The following is a 17,617-nucleotide window of genomic DNA, read 5'->3' as shown; positions in this document are numbered from 1 at the left end:
GCTCTCAGAAATTACTGATCTTCTAGAAAAGTTGTGGGATAACTGCAAATTCCAAATGTTACTGTTAATTCTTGTGCCTGTGATACACTGGTAAAAATTTCTGAATTCACCAGAAAAATGCTTACCTTAGGAGTTTATAAGCTAACTCATTGCATAGAGGAGAAAAAGTCACCTGCAGTAACACCTGCTTTCCAGCATGGCCTGCAGTCCCCTCGCAGATAAAAGGATTGGAAGGATTCAGTTTGTCAGCTGAAATCATCAGAGGACACCACAGCAACCTCCATGTCCTTTGCAAACCTTTTAAGGTCTCAAACTTAAGACAATATTCTGCCCTACAAAAATAAAGAAACTCTTTCCAAAATACCCAGCAAGACTAGAAAATATGTCAGGTAACAATTTTTTTCAAAGCAATGAAGAGTTCACTCACATATCTGAGAGCAAAGCTGAGCTCATTTAAAGATTATCCTGTATTTCAAACATATAAAGCACTCTATAAGTGATTAATATTATTACTACTGTTCATCATTGCATGGAGAGCTCTCACAGTGAAGTCAAAGGAAATTCTCTGTTACAAACAACAGCAGAGTCACACAAGTCTAAGATCACAGGCATTGAGAATCAGACTAAATAGAATATAAAGAATATAAGTATTAAAAATATTGTAAGTGAAGTCAGGCATTGTCACAGGTAGCAGACTGAATATTCACATCTGAGCCCTCTACAAAACCTAGATAAGATGGAATTACAAAAACTCTAGAAAAGCAATGTTTTAATTAATTTTTTAATGGAAACTCCTTGGATTTTATTCTAGTTTTAAATGAACTGTTAAAACTGAAATGCTATTAAATCTGAAAACCGTTTTCCAATCTCCCCTATTTCCATGGTGTGCTCTAACACGTGTGTGTGCAGCACATTTCAGTCCTGCTCACAGGACATTTTACCACAGATGAGGGATCTGGATTTTCTCCTGATTTGGGGATTCCTACAAACAATCTCTGATTTACTTACGGTGCAGGTCCACGCCATTCCATGATTTTGGTGTTCACAGAGTGGCACAAAGGGTGTTTTCAGTGATTCTTCTGGTAACAGATGACACACTTATTTTCTGAGGTTTTGTGGAGGGGGGGCAGTTTTGTAAAACTCTTTGTAAACCTGCCTTGTAGCCCAGTTCCTTATTGCTCCAATTCTCCCTGGATGACACCGTGTCACAGCACCAGAGCACCCGGACAGACTCCAGCAGGGTGAAGGTGGGATGGTTTCATGGAGCCTGATGGATTCAGTTTACACAAGCCCCAGACCCTGTTTTAGATACAGCAATGAAAGCAAAACTTCTTATCCTGCCAGAAGAACAACCACATTTCACACATTCCACACACAGAATCCTGCAGGAGCAAAGTTATTTTGTCTGACATCACTCTGATGGACCCAGGCTGCTCAACCAGCACCACAAAAATGCATCCACATTCCTTGAACTCAGCTCTTCAATTGTACCTCAAACCCTCCTTCTGCACCTCTGTGAAACTGTCCCTGGCTGTGATTTGGGAGCAGATACAACCCAGCATACCTAGGTAGCCTCATCTCCTCGGATGGTGAGATTGATGGGGAGATAGACAACAGGTTAGCAAAGGCATATAGTGCTTTTGGAAAGCTTCATAAAAGAGTTTGGCGAAACAAACACCTGAAGAAAAGTACCAAGATCAGTGTTTACAGAACCACAGTGCTGTCTACTCTCTTGTACGGATCTGAATCATGGGTCATCTACCACCACCACCTGCGTCTCCTAGAACGCTTCCAACAATGTTGCCTCTGAACAATCCTAAAAATCCACTGGTCAGATTATGTGACCAATACATCTGTTCTTGAACAAGCAGCAGTCACAAGTATTGAGGCCACGTTGCTGAGAACACAGCTGTGCTGGGCAGGGCACGTCTCCAGGATGAAGGACCAACCACCGCCTCCCTACGATCCTGCTTTATGGTGAACTTGCCACTGCCTGTTGCAAGAGAGGAGCCCCAAAGAGAAGATACAAGGACTCCCTGAAACAACATCTCAGCCTTGGCCATATTGATCATCATCACTGGTCTACTCTGGCCTCCAGTCGGGAGGCCTGGAGACACCCCATCTATAACGCTGCTGATGCTTTTGAGAATGCACGCGGGAAAACCCTAGAGGAGAAAAGACAATGCAGAAAGAATCATGCCCTGCAGAATATACCACCTAAGGAGTCTTTCTGCTGTACCTTTTGCAACCGGACATGTCTATCTCATGTTGGCCTTTTCAGCCACCAACGCTCTTGCAACAAACTTGGGTAGTGCCCTCCCCAAATCTTCATTTGCGAAGCCCAGCCGTGATGAGTATTTTTACTGGATATAACTGTGATATATGTACATCTATATTTTTGCTCTAGCTCTGCTATTTGTTTTTTTTTTTCTCTCTGGGAAGTAAGCTTTTTCACTGGGTCTCGGGGACTTGGCAGGAAGCCAGGTCCAAACCAACACATGGCTTCTTTGGGAGAGGCTGTGCTGGGGCCACGCTCCAGCCCTGAGCAGTCCCAGCTTTCAGGCAACATCATGGCTGACGCCCGGGACCCTCATTGTCAGCTGGCCAGGAAAGTGGGATCCTGGTGTGCTACAGGGTGTGCTGGTGGGCCCCAGCCCTGCCCAGCCCCACAGGGCCCCTCACTCACCCAGCTTCAGGGGCTGCATGGTGGTCACCTTGTAGGAGGACGGAAGCTGCAGACCTGGAGAGCGGCTCTCCTGGGAAGAGCTGTCTTCCATCCAGGCCTGCCTGGGGCAGGCGGGGGGTCTCTTCTCCATCCTGTGAATCAAAGAACACAGGGGAGCCTGCCTACGGAGGGCGTCCGAATGGTGGAGTCAAACACCCTCGGGAAAAATGACGCGGCCAAATCGCCTCAGGCAAAGCGCCTCAGGCAAAAGGCCTCAGCAAAAGGCCTCAGCCAAAAGGCCAAGGCAAAGTGCCTCAGCCAAAAGGCCAAGGTAAAAGGCCTCAGCCAAAAGGCCAAGGCAAAGCACCTCAGGCAAAGCACCTCGGCCAAAAGGCCTCGACCCAAATGCCTCAGGCAAAAATGCTTCGGCAAAACGCCTCAGCAAAACACCAAGTTCCTACAAGGCCACCTGGGGTCGTGGACAAGACGTGGACTGCAGTCGGGGGCTTCTCGCCAGCGCCGCACTCCTCTCCTGTCCGGTCGCCATCCTGACGGACACTGACCCACCGTGGGCCACGGTCGTGCTGAGCACACCTGCTGCAGTGGGTGTCACAAAGGGCCCCTCTGTGACACGCTGCCGGCCGCTAGCAACAGGTTCCAGTGCTTGTTGACATGGCACCTGCCCCCAGCAACGGGTCCCAGGGAGCCACCACGCAGGCAGGAACAGGCAGGGTGTCCCTGGGGACACAGACCAGCCTCAGCCCTTGGCACTCAGCTGCCCTCAGAGAGTCTCCAGGCCCACTTTACTCTCATGTCTCCTCGGGACATCCCAAGGAGCCCCATGTTCAGACAGCCCTGCGTGCCCCCAGGACACCTCTTTCCTGTCCCCACACCGCAGAGCCTGGGCTCTGAGCCCTTCAGTCACATTAAATGCATAACATTTGCTCAAGCTTAACAGAAACCATGGCTTTTGTTGCCTTTTCTCTTTCTCCCACTGACCAGCAAGAGCTTTGCCCCACTCAACAGCTCTTCCAGCACTGGGCTGCTCAGGAGCCCTCCCAAGGCCTTTACTGCACCCCAGGCCCCTGCGCGGCACCCTGAGCTGCCCCAGGGGTAGCTGAGTGGCCCTGCCAGGCTGGTGGAGTCCTGGGGGGGCTTAGGGCTGAGGGGGGAGGATGGCACTCAAAGGGATCCAGCTGGAAGGGCCGGGATCCTCAGTGTGCCGGGAGATGTCGTCTTCTGGCACAGCCCATGAGCGGCTGCATTGGTCCATCTGAGGGGCCAGGAGCTGTAGTCCTGCTGTTCTTGCCTCAGTTCTGTGCCTCTTTTACAGAATCAGACCAAAGGAGCCCCCAGAAGCCCAAAGGGCCCTGGAACAGCCCCTCTCTGACAGCCCCAGAGGTGCCCTGGAGCTGCCTGCCAGCCCAGCTGGCCCTCGCTGCCCACAGCCCAGAACCCCTCTGCCCTGTCCTTCTTTGGGAGAGGCTGTGCTGGGGCTGAGCTCCAGCCCTGAGCAGTCCCAGCTTTCAGGTAACATCATGGCTGACCCCCAGGACCCCCGTGGGTCGGGAAAAATACACAGCTCAGGGGGGGCAACCCCTACAATAAATAACACAAGTGGCCATTGTTTTTCTGCTTTGCTCAATCCTGGAAGTCGCTGCTGCAGCGGGGCCGTGTCTAAAGCTGCTCTTTCCAGGTCTCATAGTCCTGGTGTTCACCTACAAAAAATTGATGAATTTAAAAAAAAGAAAAGATGTGGCAATGCTGTTCATGAAGCCTTCAGCAGTCACCAAGAGTTCTGTTCTGCAGAGATTTCAACTATTTCCTAAATTCCACACTCCTGGCTTCAGGCCATGACTTGCCAGAGCAGTCCCAGAGCTGGCCACTGCCCAGAGATGCCCTGGGGCAGCTCAAGTGCCCAAGTGGGACAAGTGGCCCGGGGTGTGTGGGAGCCCTTTGGAGCAGGAGCTGGTGGGCAGGAAGGGCCCATCTGGGGAGGGTCAGGGAATCCCCCCCTCCAGCCCTGCTGCCCAGGCTGAGGAGGGTCCTCTCCAGCCCACAGCACATCGTGTGCCCTTGGGGGCTGGGCTGCCAGGGCTGTTCCCAGGAACTGACTGGCCAAGGTGAGGAGTGTCAGAGACTGAAATGGTTCATGACTGTCCTGGGTTAAAAAGGGTTTTCCCCTGGAGTTGGAAAGTGGTTAACCCCAGGAGGTGGTATTCTTGGTGTTGACCCAATCAGCACCCCTGCAAAATTAAACATATCACAACAGGCCAGAAAAGAAGAGATTACGTAGCTGAAAGAAGAGCAGCAAAATTAAACATATCACAACAGGCTGGAAAAGAAGAGATTACGTAGCTGAAAGAAGAGCAGCAGCCGTGGTCTGAGACCACGAGGAGAGAGAGGGGCCAGGGAGCCCCGCTGGGGGCCAAGGCCCCCCAGCCCCCCTTCTGGGGCTGTAGAAAGTCGGAACAGTGTTAAACTGGGCCGAGTACTGTGGCCAAGAGCCAAGGGAGTTTTTCTCCACTGTGAGTGGGCAGCAGGAGCGGTAAATCCAGCTACGACTGCTGTCTTGAAGAGGAGAGACACTGCTGCCCTGAAAGTAGAAAGGATCTTTTCATCTTCCCTTCAGAACTTTTATCGGAGGGAAAGGAGGGATTTGATCTAATGTAAATATATTGCTTTTCCATAGGAGAGATAGTTAAAATTGTGTATATAATGTATTATAGTATTTATTTGTGTAAGTAATAAACTGTAATATAATTCCCTTCCCCCCATACTGAGCTATGTTTTGTCTGAAAACCCTCTCACACTGAAACAAATTGGGGGGGGGGGGGGGTTAGGACTTGGAAATTGGATTTTTGAGGGTCTCAAACTGCCACAATGATTTATGCATTCTGGGATTGCCAGGGCACTTTTGCACGCTGGGAAGAGGCAGCTGGACCCATCCCCCCTGCCAGTGCTGCTGAAGGTGTCAAGCCCTGAAAAGGCAAGAAGAGCCGTGTTTACCAGGTCCCTCACGGGAACTCTGCGCAGGCCCAGCAGACCTTGGAGGCTCGAGGCACGGCCCGGGACACCATCCATGGATATAATAACTCATAACTTCTTGGAGTGTGGGGGCTTCCCTCCCCCACCCTCAATGGATCAAGGCCACCACTTCAACTGACAGACATTGGACCTGCAACTCCCAAGTTCCATCGCTGGACCCCGTGGGCGGTGACTACAGACATCTTTCCACTCTCAGCTTTGCTTTCCTTTACTCTCCCTCACCCTTATCCTGCCTTTCCCTTATGCATTTTCCCTAAAGGTTACCTTTATACCATATTGCTGTAGATGAGAGATAGAGATGATAACACCCAAAATGGCAACATACCTGTTTACCTTTGAAATAAAATTGTTCTAAAATAAACCCTACTTATATGTTTTCATACACCAATTATTCGGTCTCATTTCACTCTAATCCACCCCAAGGGATTTATTAATAAGAACCTGGTTACCTCCCCCTTTCCGGGGTGGGTGGTAACAGACCCCTTGTATCAAGATGTTCTACCTGGAAAAGAATCTGATGGGAGAATGCAAGCACTGCAAACTCTCTGTGGGGAGTTACTGCTGGTGCCAAGGGGTTGGTTTAGTGTTGAATTGTGCCAAACCCAACCTGGTTCCCCAACCTTCCAACACACATGCTGCTTTTGGAAGCAGAGTTTGACAGATCAGCTGCTCACTGGCCTGGGAATGTGTGACTGGAGATCCACCACTGGATAAGCATAGAAGCCCAGGGCCAACTTTCCTAGAGGAGATTCTTCCACAGACTTTGTTGAAGTCTGCAGAGCTTCTGCTGTGAAGCAGGGACAGCTCTTGATGGTCACTGCCCAGGGGGTAAAATAAAGAGAGAGCTCTGCCTTGATTTATTTCTCTCAGACCCCGCCGGGCCCTCCCCGCTTCCTGCCGGGATCGGACACCGCCGGCGGCCCCGGCCCTGCCGGGCTCCATCAGCCTGAGCAATTGCTGCCAAGGAGGGGCCGGGGGCTTCCTCTTGGCCTTCGTCTCCCTGGCGCTGGGGCTCGGCTTCTACCTGCGCCAGAAGGTGAGGGGGGTCCCAGGGGGTCGTGTGTCCCCCCAGAGCGTCTGTGCCCCCCCGGGGACCCCCCACCTCGGTGTCACCCCCTTTTCTCTCCCCACAGAGCTCCTGAGCCGGCGGCGGCCGCAGCCCCTCCCCAGGGCCTCGGGCCCAGCCTGGACCCCTCCTGTCCCTGTGAGGATTTTGGGGGGTTGTGTGTCCCCCCTCCCCTGCTGTCACTCTGCCTCCGCCCGGCTGCTCCCAGTGATCCCACTAAAGCTTCCCAGTTCTCCCCAGTCCTGGTTATTCGGGGGTAGTTGGGGGGGGAGGCGTGGGGTGACCCGGAGGGAGGAGCCGAGTTTGGGAAGGGCAGAAGCGGCCCCGGGATGGATCAGGAATGGGGACCCCTCACTGTCCCCTCGTGTCAACCCGCTCTAGGGGAGCTTTGGGAGGGCACCTGCCCCTCAATACAACACCCAGCTCACCCCAAAAGGTGCTGGGACCCCACCAAAACATCCCCACAGCCTCTCAAGGATCCCCAAACACACTCAAAGCCCACCCAGGACCCCACCCAACCCCTTTTCTGGGGGGACTTCTCTGGGCACTGGTGGTGCTGGGAGCCCCCCCGGCTGCGGGAGAGGAGCTCTCGGGTGAGCAGGGGGTGGGAAGGGGGAGGTCGGTGGGAAAAGGGGGGCTTAGAGGGGATAAAGGGGTGCTGGAAACCCAAACTGAGTGAAAGGAGAGTGGGACCTCCCAAAGGTGGGGGGGGAGGGGCTCGAGGTTTGGGGGATGATGGGAAAGGGTAAGAAAGGTCAGAAGAGTGGGAAGAGGGGAGGGTGGCACACCCAAACTGAGCATGAGGGGGCTGGGGAGTGGGGGATGATATGGAAGGGGTAAAAGAGGGGGGAAAAAAGTAGGGATTGGGACCCCAAAAGGGATGCTGGTTGGTCTGGGGATTGAGGGGACCATGGAAAAGTGGAAGGAAGAGGGGGAAGGGTGGAAAAGGGAGGGGGGTCTGGTGGGTTCAGCGGTCCCATGGGGGTCTTTGGCACCAGGTTTTGGGAAAGGGAGTGGTTCTCCTGAGATCCCAACTTCCTGTGAGGTGCTGGGGGCTGCTGGATCCAATCTCAGCCATGAATCTTGCCAACATTTTAAATTTAGAGGAAATAGAGAGGTGTGACTGAAACACTTTTGTCCCCCAGGTTTTAATGATGGCAAATCAGATCTATTGATAGAAATGAGTTATTTAGGGTTACAAATGATCAGACAAAAGATCTTCATCAGAATTATTTATTGTACAATACAAACACTAAAACTACCAGGAGTACAGGATAAGATAGGACAGTGCTCTACACTAAAGCAATTGTTGAAACAATTCTACTCAAGCTGGCACAAAAGCAAGAATTCTTAATTAGAGATGGATGGAACTCCCCCAGACCAACGCTGGTGGGGAGATCTCTGCTCTCAACCTCCAGCACTGACATTGGGGGGTCCCCACCCAAGGCAGGAATCTCCACACTCCCCCCAAGAAGGGTTCTGTTGGAAGAAGCTGCCCCTGGGAAAGGGGACTGGCCATTTCTGGTGGAAAGGGATGGACTGACAGTCCTTGAATTCCAGGGGTTGCCTCAGCATTAGGGGGTAAATTTGGGGTGGAAGCAGTGGCTGAAGCTCTTCCCACAGTTGGGGCACTCACAGGGCTTCTATTACCCCGGTGGGTCCGTTGGTGTCTGGTCAAGTTAGAGCTGTGGGTGAAGCTCTTCCCACACTCCCCACACTTGTAGGGCCTCTCCCCTGTGTGGATGCGCCGGTGGGTGAGGAGGTTGCCTTTCCGATTGAAGCCCTTCCCGCAGTCAGTGCAGCGGAAGGGCCTCTCATCCGTGTGTGTCCGCTCGTGCAGGAGGAGATTGGAGATGGTATGAAACCTCTTCCCACATTCCAAGCACTTGTAGGGCCGTTCCCCAGTGTGGATGTGACGGTGGGTGAGAAGGTGGGAGCTGTTCCTAAAGCTCTTCCCACATTCCCCACACATGTAGGGTTGTTCACCAGTGTGGATGTGCTGGTGTCGGATCAGGTTGAAGCTGTCCCTGAAGCTCTTCCCACATTCCAAGCACCTGAAGGGCTTCTCTCTGCTGGGAGGCTGATCAGGGACCACCAGGTCAGAGCTCCCCCTCAAGCTCCGGCCGCCTTCCCGGCACAGGCTGGCTCTTTCCTCCTCAGAGCACCCTGGGCTGGCTTTGGAGCCCCTCCTGCAGGGGGATCTCCGGCCCTTTTCCTCCCTGCTGCCTTCCTGCGCCGGGGAGCCCTTCAAAACGGCCTCTCCCACCAGGGTCTCACGGGGGGATTTGTCCTCCGGGCTCTCCCTCCTCAGCTCGGGGCCTGGGGCAGGAAGCAAGAAGGACAGGCAGGGGATTTGCCTCCGGCCCACAGGGAAGGCCAAGGACATCCCCCCAACTCCGGCCCCGGCAGGACGGCGGCGCCAGCGGGGTTGTCCTGCAGCCGGGGCCATGCTGGGCTGACAGAGCCAGCACAACACCCGCCCAAAGGGACACTGACTTCCTCCTCACCTGCCTGGGGGGCCCAAGGCATCTTCCTCTTCCTCGCAGCCTCCTCCTCCATCCGCCCAAGCTTTGGGAAGGACAAATCCTGATGGGGGGAAAACAAGGGCTGAGCGCGTTGGCTTGGGGGTTCCTCCTGCCCAAGTCCATCTCTAGAACTCACTGGGCATCCTGTGTCCATAAAAACCTCCAAAACACCAAGATTTAGCCCAGAAAAACCCAAATCATCAACATTCAGGCAAAAGCCTATAAGAAAGAGTGAGAAGACTCCGGCCCCCCCAAACTGAAAAAAGTTGAGATTCACCTAAAAAATACTCTAAAATATGAAGATGAGCCCAAAAAAATTCTCCTAAGATTTCCCCTTCTCTGGTTTCCCCCCTTTAGGGTTCAGAGAGTCTCTCCTGTCTGGGATGCTGAGGGTTCTACCTAGAGATGCTGGGAGTGTTGGGGGTCCCAAGGCTCCCTTCTCCTCTGATTCTCGCCTTCGGGATGCTGCATTCCCAGAAATTCCCCCTCTCCAGGTTCTCCACTTTGTTGTCCTAGGGGATCCCAGGGGTCCCCACTGTCCAGGCTTCCCCTTCTCCGTGCCCCCCCTCACCAGGCTTTCAGGGGCCCTCTGAGAGGGCACTGGGAGGGACTGGGGGGGAACTGGGGCACACTGGGGGGCACTGGGGAGTTACTGGGGGATACCAGGACACATGGGGGGACACTGGCAGGTTACTGGGCCATACTGGGGGTTACTGGGTGCTCACTGCAGGATCACTGGGCCATACTGGGGGGCAGTGGAAGGTCACTGGGACACACTGGCTGGTCACTGAGGGGGTTACTGGGCCATACTGAGGGTAACTGGGAGGTCACTGGGATATACTGGGGGCACTGGGATCCCCTTACCCGGTTGTGGTACATCTCCCCCTCTGGATTTTGGGGGGCATCCCTAGGACCCCTCCCCTGGGGGCTGGGGGACCCCTTGAACCCCATTGCTGGGCTTTAGGGGACCCTGTAAAATCCTTTCAAAACCTCTGAAATCCCCCTTCGACCCATCAAAACCTTCTCCAGGTCCCTTCAAATCCCCTCAGAGATCTCATCCCTCCCCAGCACCCCCCAAACCCTCTCAGTGACCCGCAAAACCCACCTGGGACCCCTCAAGCCCATTCAGGGACCCCCAACCCCCCCCACGGGCCCTCCAAACAGTCTGGGACACCTTAAACCCCCCAGAGACCCCAAAACTGCCTCAAGATCCCCGCAAAGCCTCCCAGGAACCCCAAACCTCCCCAGAGAGCCCCAAAGCCCACCTGGGACACCCCAAATCTTCTCAGAAAACAAAACTCCCATCAGAGCCTCCCAAAACCCTCCAGGGACCTTCAACCTCCCCCCCGAGTCCTTTCAGGGACCCCTCACAACGTTCCCGGGAACCCTCGAACCCCCCCGACAAACCATCCCGAGCCCTCCAGCCTTTCCACCCACAGCCGCGCTCCCCGCAGCCCCCGAGGGGATCCCCAGACCCCGCTCTCGCCGCCCCCCCGCCAACTCACCCAGCGAAGTGCAGCGGCCGCAGGCGAGTCCTCCTCACTCCCGACCACGAGGCCAAAATGGCGCTCGCTCCGCGCGCCCTCCGCCTTTACAGACCCGCCCCGCAGCCAATCAGCGCGCGGTCACGGCCCCTGCCCGCCCCCCGCCTGCGCGGGGCATTGTGGGAGTTGTAGTCCTTGCGGCGGGGGAGGATCGGACTGTTTTTAGTTTTTCTGTCTTCTTTTATTTTCTCTTTTTTTCTTTCTCTCTTTTCTTTCTTTTTTCTTTCTTCTTTCTTTTCTTCCCTTTTTTCTCTCTCTTTTTTCTTTTTTCTCTTTTTTATTTGTTCTTTTTTTTCCTCATTTTTTCCTATTTTTCTTTTTTTTCTCTTTTTTCTCCTTTTTATCTCTTTTCTCCCTTTTTTAATTTTCGTTTTTCTTATTTTTCCCTTTTCCTTTTTTTTTTTACATAGTTTTCTATTAGTTCTTTTATTCAAGGACGATTTAAACACAGATCAAAACAATCTCCATGTACATATCTTACAAAAACAGATAATCTGCCTTGTTCCAGGTTTGTGAGGGTTCCTAAGATCACAGACATTGAGACATCAAGGGTGGAAAGTGAAGCAACTTTATCCTGTCCCTTGCCACAGCCTTCAATCCACACCCAGCCCTGGATTTCTGGAAAGCCGCTGGGCAGGAGCAGGAGATGGAGCTGGTGCTCGGCGGGAGGGGCAGGCAGGCCACGCACCTTCTATTAGAGGCACTTCAATCATCCAGGAGATCCAATGGTTCCAGGGCTGTGTGTTCATTCTTCAGGCATCCAGCCCCAGTACGGTCCCCGACCTTGAAGCGCCCCCCTGGATGCCTAAGTGTCCCCTAAATGTCCCCCTAAAACTGCCCCATAAGTGCCCCTCAGGATCCCCAAGTGTCCCCCCAGTACCAACTCTTTATTCGTGTTTATTATTTCCCTTCCTGGGTGTCTAAAACATTTCTGGCACGGTTTTGCCTTGGGGGAGCTGAACCTCATTGCTGGCAGCAGGGACTTGGCTCACAGCTGAGGAGTGTCTGTTACCAAAGGTGAACCTCATGAGTTTCAGATTGTGGCAAAAAAAGAAGAAAAAGCCCTCTTTGCTGTGTGCAGCCAGTTCTGTGAGCAAAGCAGGACCCAGGAGACTGAGCAGAGACAGGATGGAGTTGGGAAATATGGAGCAAGGTTGTCCACACTGTGTCAGACCTCAAGGGAAAGCTCCAACCAGTCCAAACCTCCTTAGGAGAGACCCTGGATCAATATCAATCAGAGAAAGCTGCGATCAACTCTTTTCAAAGGAGAAAAGTAAGAAACTACACCCTTGAAAATAAGAATGCATGTTTATTAGAACCTCTTTGAAGTATTTCTGCGTATTAAGAAAACTTCCTGATTAACTGCACTCGACTAGAGGAAAATCAAGGCAGAGCTGTGGTTTCTTAGCACTTGATTGATTTTAAGGAGCCCCGTGGTCCCCACGGTGCACTTGGCGCTGAGTCCTTGAACCTCAGGTGAGGTTCTCCTCTGAGAGAGAGGAGACCTTTCCATGAGTCCAAGTCAGAAGAGAATCTCAACATATCTCAAAGCATTAATGGGTCTCACTGAGGGCCATTCCCAATCCAGGCTCCTCAAGGACTCCTTGAAGGAGATCACTGCAGGCCATGATTGCACAAATCTGTCACAGACTTTGTGTCAAAAGCAAAAGCCAAAGTGCCCTTAAAAACTGAACTACTTTGAAGAATTAATGAGCCCCACAGAGTGTCACAACTGGCAAAGCCTCTCAAGGGACTCATTAGAGCAGGTAAGTGCAGAGGATTGCACAAACCTCTCAGACACTCAGTGTGGAAAGCAAAACACAAAGTCCTGTGAAAACCCTGCAGTCCCTGAAGCATTAACGAGCCCCACCGGGTGTCACAACTGACAGAGTCTCTCAGGGGACTAATTAGAGCAGGTCATTGGAGGCCACGACTGAACAAACCTCTCAGAGGCTCAGTGTCAAAAAAAGCACCTCAATAAACCCTGAGTGCCTTGAAGCATTAATGAGCCCCACTGAGGGTTGTCACTGTCTGAGGCTCTCAAGGGACTTGTTACAGCAGATAATTGGAGGCCATGGTTGCACAAACCTCTCAAAAATGCAAAATCAAAACCCCAAATTGCTCTGAAAACCTTGCAGTCCCTTGAAACTTTAAGGAGCCCCCCGAGGGCCATTCCTGACAAAGCCTCCCCAGGGACTCTCCAGCAGATCCTTGGAGGCCGTGGGTGCAGGGAGGCAAAGGCTCTGGGCAGCAGCTCAGGTGCTGAGAAAAGCCTGGCTCGGTTTGGGGAAGTTTCCTTCCTTTTCAGGCTTCCTCCAATTTTGGGAAACGCTGCCTGTGAGATTGGCACCACCTAAGAAGGGCTCTGGCAGGTTCCTGGGAGCAAAACTGGCCTGCTTTGGGCTCCACTCGAGATCTTTGGAGCATGGAGACACCTGAGAGTTAAAAAGAGGAGGCTGCATCTTTGACAACATTTGGGAACAAGGAGGGATTGCTCATATGTGGATAATCTGCATGGGAATGGTTGCTTTGAGTTAAAGCATTAAATTAAAATATATGTGGGTATCTCAGTGATTACTTTTGGTTTTAAATAGGAATATTTAATTTTTCTGTATATTTATGTTATGAAGTTGGTAGATTAGAAAATCATGGTGACTTTTCTCTCATGCAAACTTTAATTTGATCTTGGGAATTTTGAATGACATCTCTATGAGACAGATAAAACTCACAGGAAAATGGCACAAATACCTTGGGAAAATAAGCGAAGTATTAGGATGACGTTTGTGTGAATTCAGATTTTTCTCTTGAAAAAATGCCCTGTGCTTGTCCCTTGGCTAATTGGATACTTGATTTTTTTCTGACCTGCTATTGTCATCAGTGACACCTCAGGGTTTAAGAAGACTTCTCAATGGGTGTTGGTGCTGGCTGAGACACAGCAGCATCCTCAGCCCTCGCCTGGGAGAGGACATTCCCTCCCCAGGCCAAAGTGAGTTCCTGAAACCCCTTTTCAGCTGAGTTGTGGCTTCATTAGAAGGCACCTGCGATGGAGGAGCTGCTGCCTTGTAGCTCCCACCCTGCCAGTGAGCCCTGCAGGGAGTCCCTGTGCTCTGGGAGGGTGGGGAATGCACAGGGAGGGCTCAGCTCCCCGGGCAGCAGGAGCATTGCTGGGCCTTTGCCAGGGCTTGCAGGGCACTGGGGAGTGTTGCAGGGCTGGGATGGGAGTGAGCGGGCCCTGGGCTGGATTTGTGAGGGCTCAGGAATCCCAGGGACAGAGCAGCAAGGTCGGGAATGTTGGATTATCAGTGACTCTCTCAGAAGTTATAAAAACCTGATCTGTTCAGGCAAATCAGGTATGGTGGGGAGATCACCCTCTTTGAACCACTTTCTTCTCTGGATGACTGAAAACTGCAGGACACACTGGCACTGCTTGCATTAACCTGTCTCTTAGTACAGTTAGGAACTCTTGTTATTTCTGCATAAACCGTTGCTTCCCTGTCCTGCTAAAATGCCCATGGATGCATCAGAGCCACTGGATTCCCTGGAAGAGAGAAGCCTGGTTTACTTCCAATGGGATTCACCCCTCACCATGTGAAGGTGAATGATTCAGATCTTGGACAGTCTCCCAGATCTTGGTGTGCTGACAGAGTGCCAGGGGATGAGCTCCCACATGTGAGGAGAGCTGGGATTAATCTCTCTCACCAAGGTCTAAGAACTGAGCCATGCCTTGCCTTGCTTTGTTTGGATTGCTTCTCCTTCCCTTGCCTTGCCTTACCTTGCTTTGCTTCCCCATTTTCATCACTTTTCTCCTTTTTCACCCTCTTTCTTCTCATTCTTACATTAAATGCATTAAACATCTGGACAAGGAATGTAAGCCAGACTGTTCTGCAAGGGGCTGGTATTTATGTATTTCCTTCCTTTTTTTCTCCTCTATCCCCAGGCATTCTATTTAATAAAATCCCCTCTGGCCAAACAAGTCAAGATTCCCTTATCTCTATGGCAAATCCGGGTCATGCAGGCTCATGGATTCTGTTCTTCCCTCCCTTTGCAAACCTCCCTGCAGCAAACAGCCCCTGTTGGATTCCCAAACCTTCCTGCAGAGCTTGGTCCAGCTCCCCTCCTCCTGCAGTCCCGTGTGTGCTGGTGTGTGGAGTCTTTCTCTAGGCCTGAAGTGGGGGTGGTGGTGGACAGGCCACAGGATTGCTCTGCAGAGGGAAAATGTCCCAAAGAAAAGGCTTGGAGAACCACACTGTTGGATTTGGATTCGTTCTTCTGGCATTCTGTGACCACTCCAGCCTGCAGGGCCTGTGCTTCACGGTGTTCCTGCTCATCTACCTGGTGGTGCTGGCAGGGAACAGCCTGGTTGCCTCCTCACTGTGCTGGACTCCAGCCTGCACAGCCCCATGTACTTCTTCCTGAGGAACTTGTCCTTCCTGCAGGTCTACTACACCTCTGTCACTGCCAAAAATGCTGGTGTGTCTCCTGAGGGCAGATGGCCGGATCTCCTTCCCTGGCTGTGCTGCCCAGCTGTATTTCCTGGTTCTGCTGGGCAGCACCCAAAGCCTTCTCCTGGCTGCCATGGCCTATGAGTGCTCCATGGCCATGTGCCACCCCCTGCCCTGTGCCCTGGCCATGAGCAGGGGGCTCTGCACCAGGCTGCTGCTGGGCTCCTGGGGGGCTGTGGCACCAGTGTAGGTAGGACAGACCTACCAGCTGTTCCCTTTGCCCTTCTGTGCATCCCGTGACCTTCCTCACTTCTTCTGGGACGTCCCCCCACTGCTGGACCTGGCCTGTGCAGACACGTTCTGGAACCAAGTGGGGCTGCACACCATCACCCTGGTTTTTTTAATCCTTCCCTTCTGCTTGATAGTTCTGTCTTACATTCAAATTATCAGGGCAATTCTGAAAATCCCCTCAGTTCTGGGCTGGCACAAAGCCTTTTCCACCAGCTCCTCACACCTCGGGGTGCTGACACTCTTCTATGGCTCAGCCACAGTCGTCTACTTAAAGTCGTCTACTCGAGGGATTTTGGAGATCCTGACAAATACTCTGCCCTGTTTGACACAGTTGTGACTCCCATGTTTAACCCTCTCATCTATAGCTTGAAGAATAAGGAAGTGAGAATGGCCTTGAAGAGACTCCTATGGACAAAGTGATCCTACAGAGGGTGTAAAATGGTCCCAAATGCTACAAGTCCCACTGGGGTATGTGGTTGCCTAAACAAAGCACCCCATATTCACTCCAACAAAACCATGTGTTCTAGCCTGGCTTTCCTCCTCCTCCAGGAGGGGAACGGTGTCCTGAGGCATTCCTGTTATGTCCTGCCCTGCCATGACATCTTTGTCCTTCAGAGCACCTTCAGTACCCCAAAAGAGTTCAATGACAAGAGCTCCTTCAAGCTGGGTCTGACCAATGTAATGTTAAGGGGAAATAGTGCAATCGTGGTCAGTCATCAATGAGCCCCAGAGGTGACACAACCCATGAGAGGTCACTCCCCTTGGGTTTGAGAAATCCCTTGCTAGGCCTCATGGCCTATGGGCAGTGTTTCTGTGTGGAATCAGCTTAAAAAGCTAAAGGATATGAAGGGCACCTTGCCCTGCTATGAAATCTTGCACTGAGTTCTGTAAGGCTTGAGTAATTTGGCATACAGAATAAATAATTAATAATTTTAAAAATCCACCAAGGGGATAGTTCAGCACTAGAACAGGGTCCCAGAGACCTGTGGAGTTTCCATCTCTCAAGGTTTAGCAATGTCAGCCAGACACTCAGCACTGCACAGTCGCTCACTCCCTCCCCACCAGAGGGGTGGGGGAGAGAATCAGAAGGGTAGAAGTGACAAAACTCCTGGGTTGAGTCAAAGACGTGCACATGTGCAAGGCCAAACCAGGAATTCATTCCCAGTTTCCCATGGACAGGCAGGTGTTCAGCACCTCCAGGAGAGCGAGGCCCCGTCCCGAGTAACGGTGACCTGGGCAGACAAACACCAGCACTCCAAAGTTCCCCCCTACACACCCTGAAGTGTGATGTCCATGGTCTGGAGCAGCTCTTGGGTCAGGGGGGTCACCTGGCCCAGGTGTGTCTCCTCCCACCCTCCCACGCACCCCCAGCTCCCTCCCCACCGTGGCCGTACCAGGGGCAGGAAAGGCCTTGGAGCTGTGCAAGTGCTGCCCAGCAATAACAAAACTGTCGGTGTAGAGTCGTGGCGGTCGATAAAGACACAAAGAGTCTAGTTGTGTGCAGAAAAGATGTCGCTATTTTCTCATCTGCCTTTTTATACCCCTTGCTAGCAGCAAGCAATAACCTCATTTTAGCTAAGCAAGCAACAGTGTTTTCATTGGCTAGGATCAACTGGTGATACATTTATCAAAGCTCAAGGCCTTATTGTAGTTCCCTCATCCTAGGCCTACCAACTTTACAGTCTGCTTTGTTTCTCCTTTAGGGCTGCGTACTGACTTCCTTATCATCAAGGATACACCCTAAAGCTTACCGAGTCAATATATTCATCCTGGGAGCCAATAGACCCACTGTTGACACCTTCAGAAGGGCCTGTGAGGTCCCTTCTCTCAGCAGGAGCTGATGGCTCAGCCCGTCACTCATGGCTGGGCCAGGGGCTCTGCAGCTGCCCCTGCCCTGGCCTGTGACAGCCCAGCACAAGCCCCTTTGGTTTAAAGAGGCCCTGCAGTGTCACAATGGCCCCTTGATTCTGTGAGGTTCCACAGTGTCCCAGGGCTCCCCTGATTCCATGAGGCCCCGCATGTCCCAGTGGCCACTT

The 17,617-nt window shown here is 52.3% G+C and overlaps 1 protein-coding gene and 1 pseudogene across 1 annotated transcript in view; one reads left to right on the top strand and one right to left on the bottom strand.

Annotated features, from left to right (window-relative positions):
- Positions 1–17,617, bottom strand: part of LOC127474808 (uncharacterized) — a 1,366,245-nt pseudogene that overhangs the window by 848,196 nt on the left and 500,432 nt on the right.
- LOC127474839 (zinc finger protein OZF-like) overlaps positions 1–17,617 on the top strand; it is a 212,354-nt gene that overhangs the window by 42,714 nt on the left and 152,023 nt on the right. The window lies entirely within an intron of this gene.

The sequence above is a fragment of the Manacus candei genome, unplaced genomic scaffold (genome assembly GCF_025592945.1).
Source record: "Manacus candei isolate 608988 ecotype Guabito, Panama unplaced genomic scaffold, ASM2559294v1 h1tg000045l, whole genome shotgun sequence".
Classification (NCBI taxonomy): domain Eukaryota; kingdom Metazoa; phylum Chordata; class Aves; order Passeriformes; family Pipridae; genus Manacus; species Manacus candei.
The sequence above is the reverse complement of the archived record's forward strand: the minus strand, read 5'-3'. Positions and strand labels throughout refer to the sequence as shown.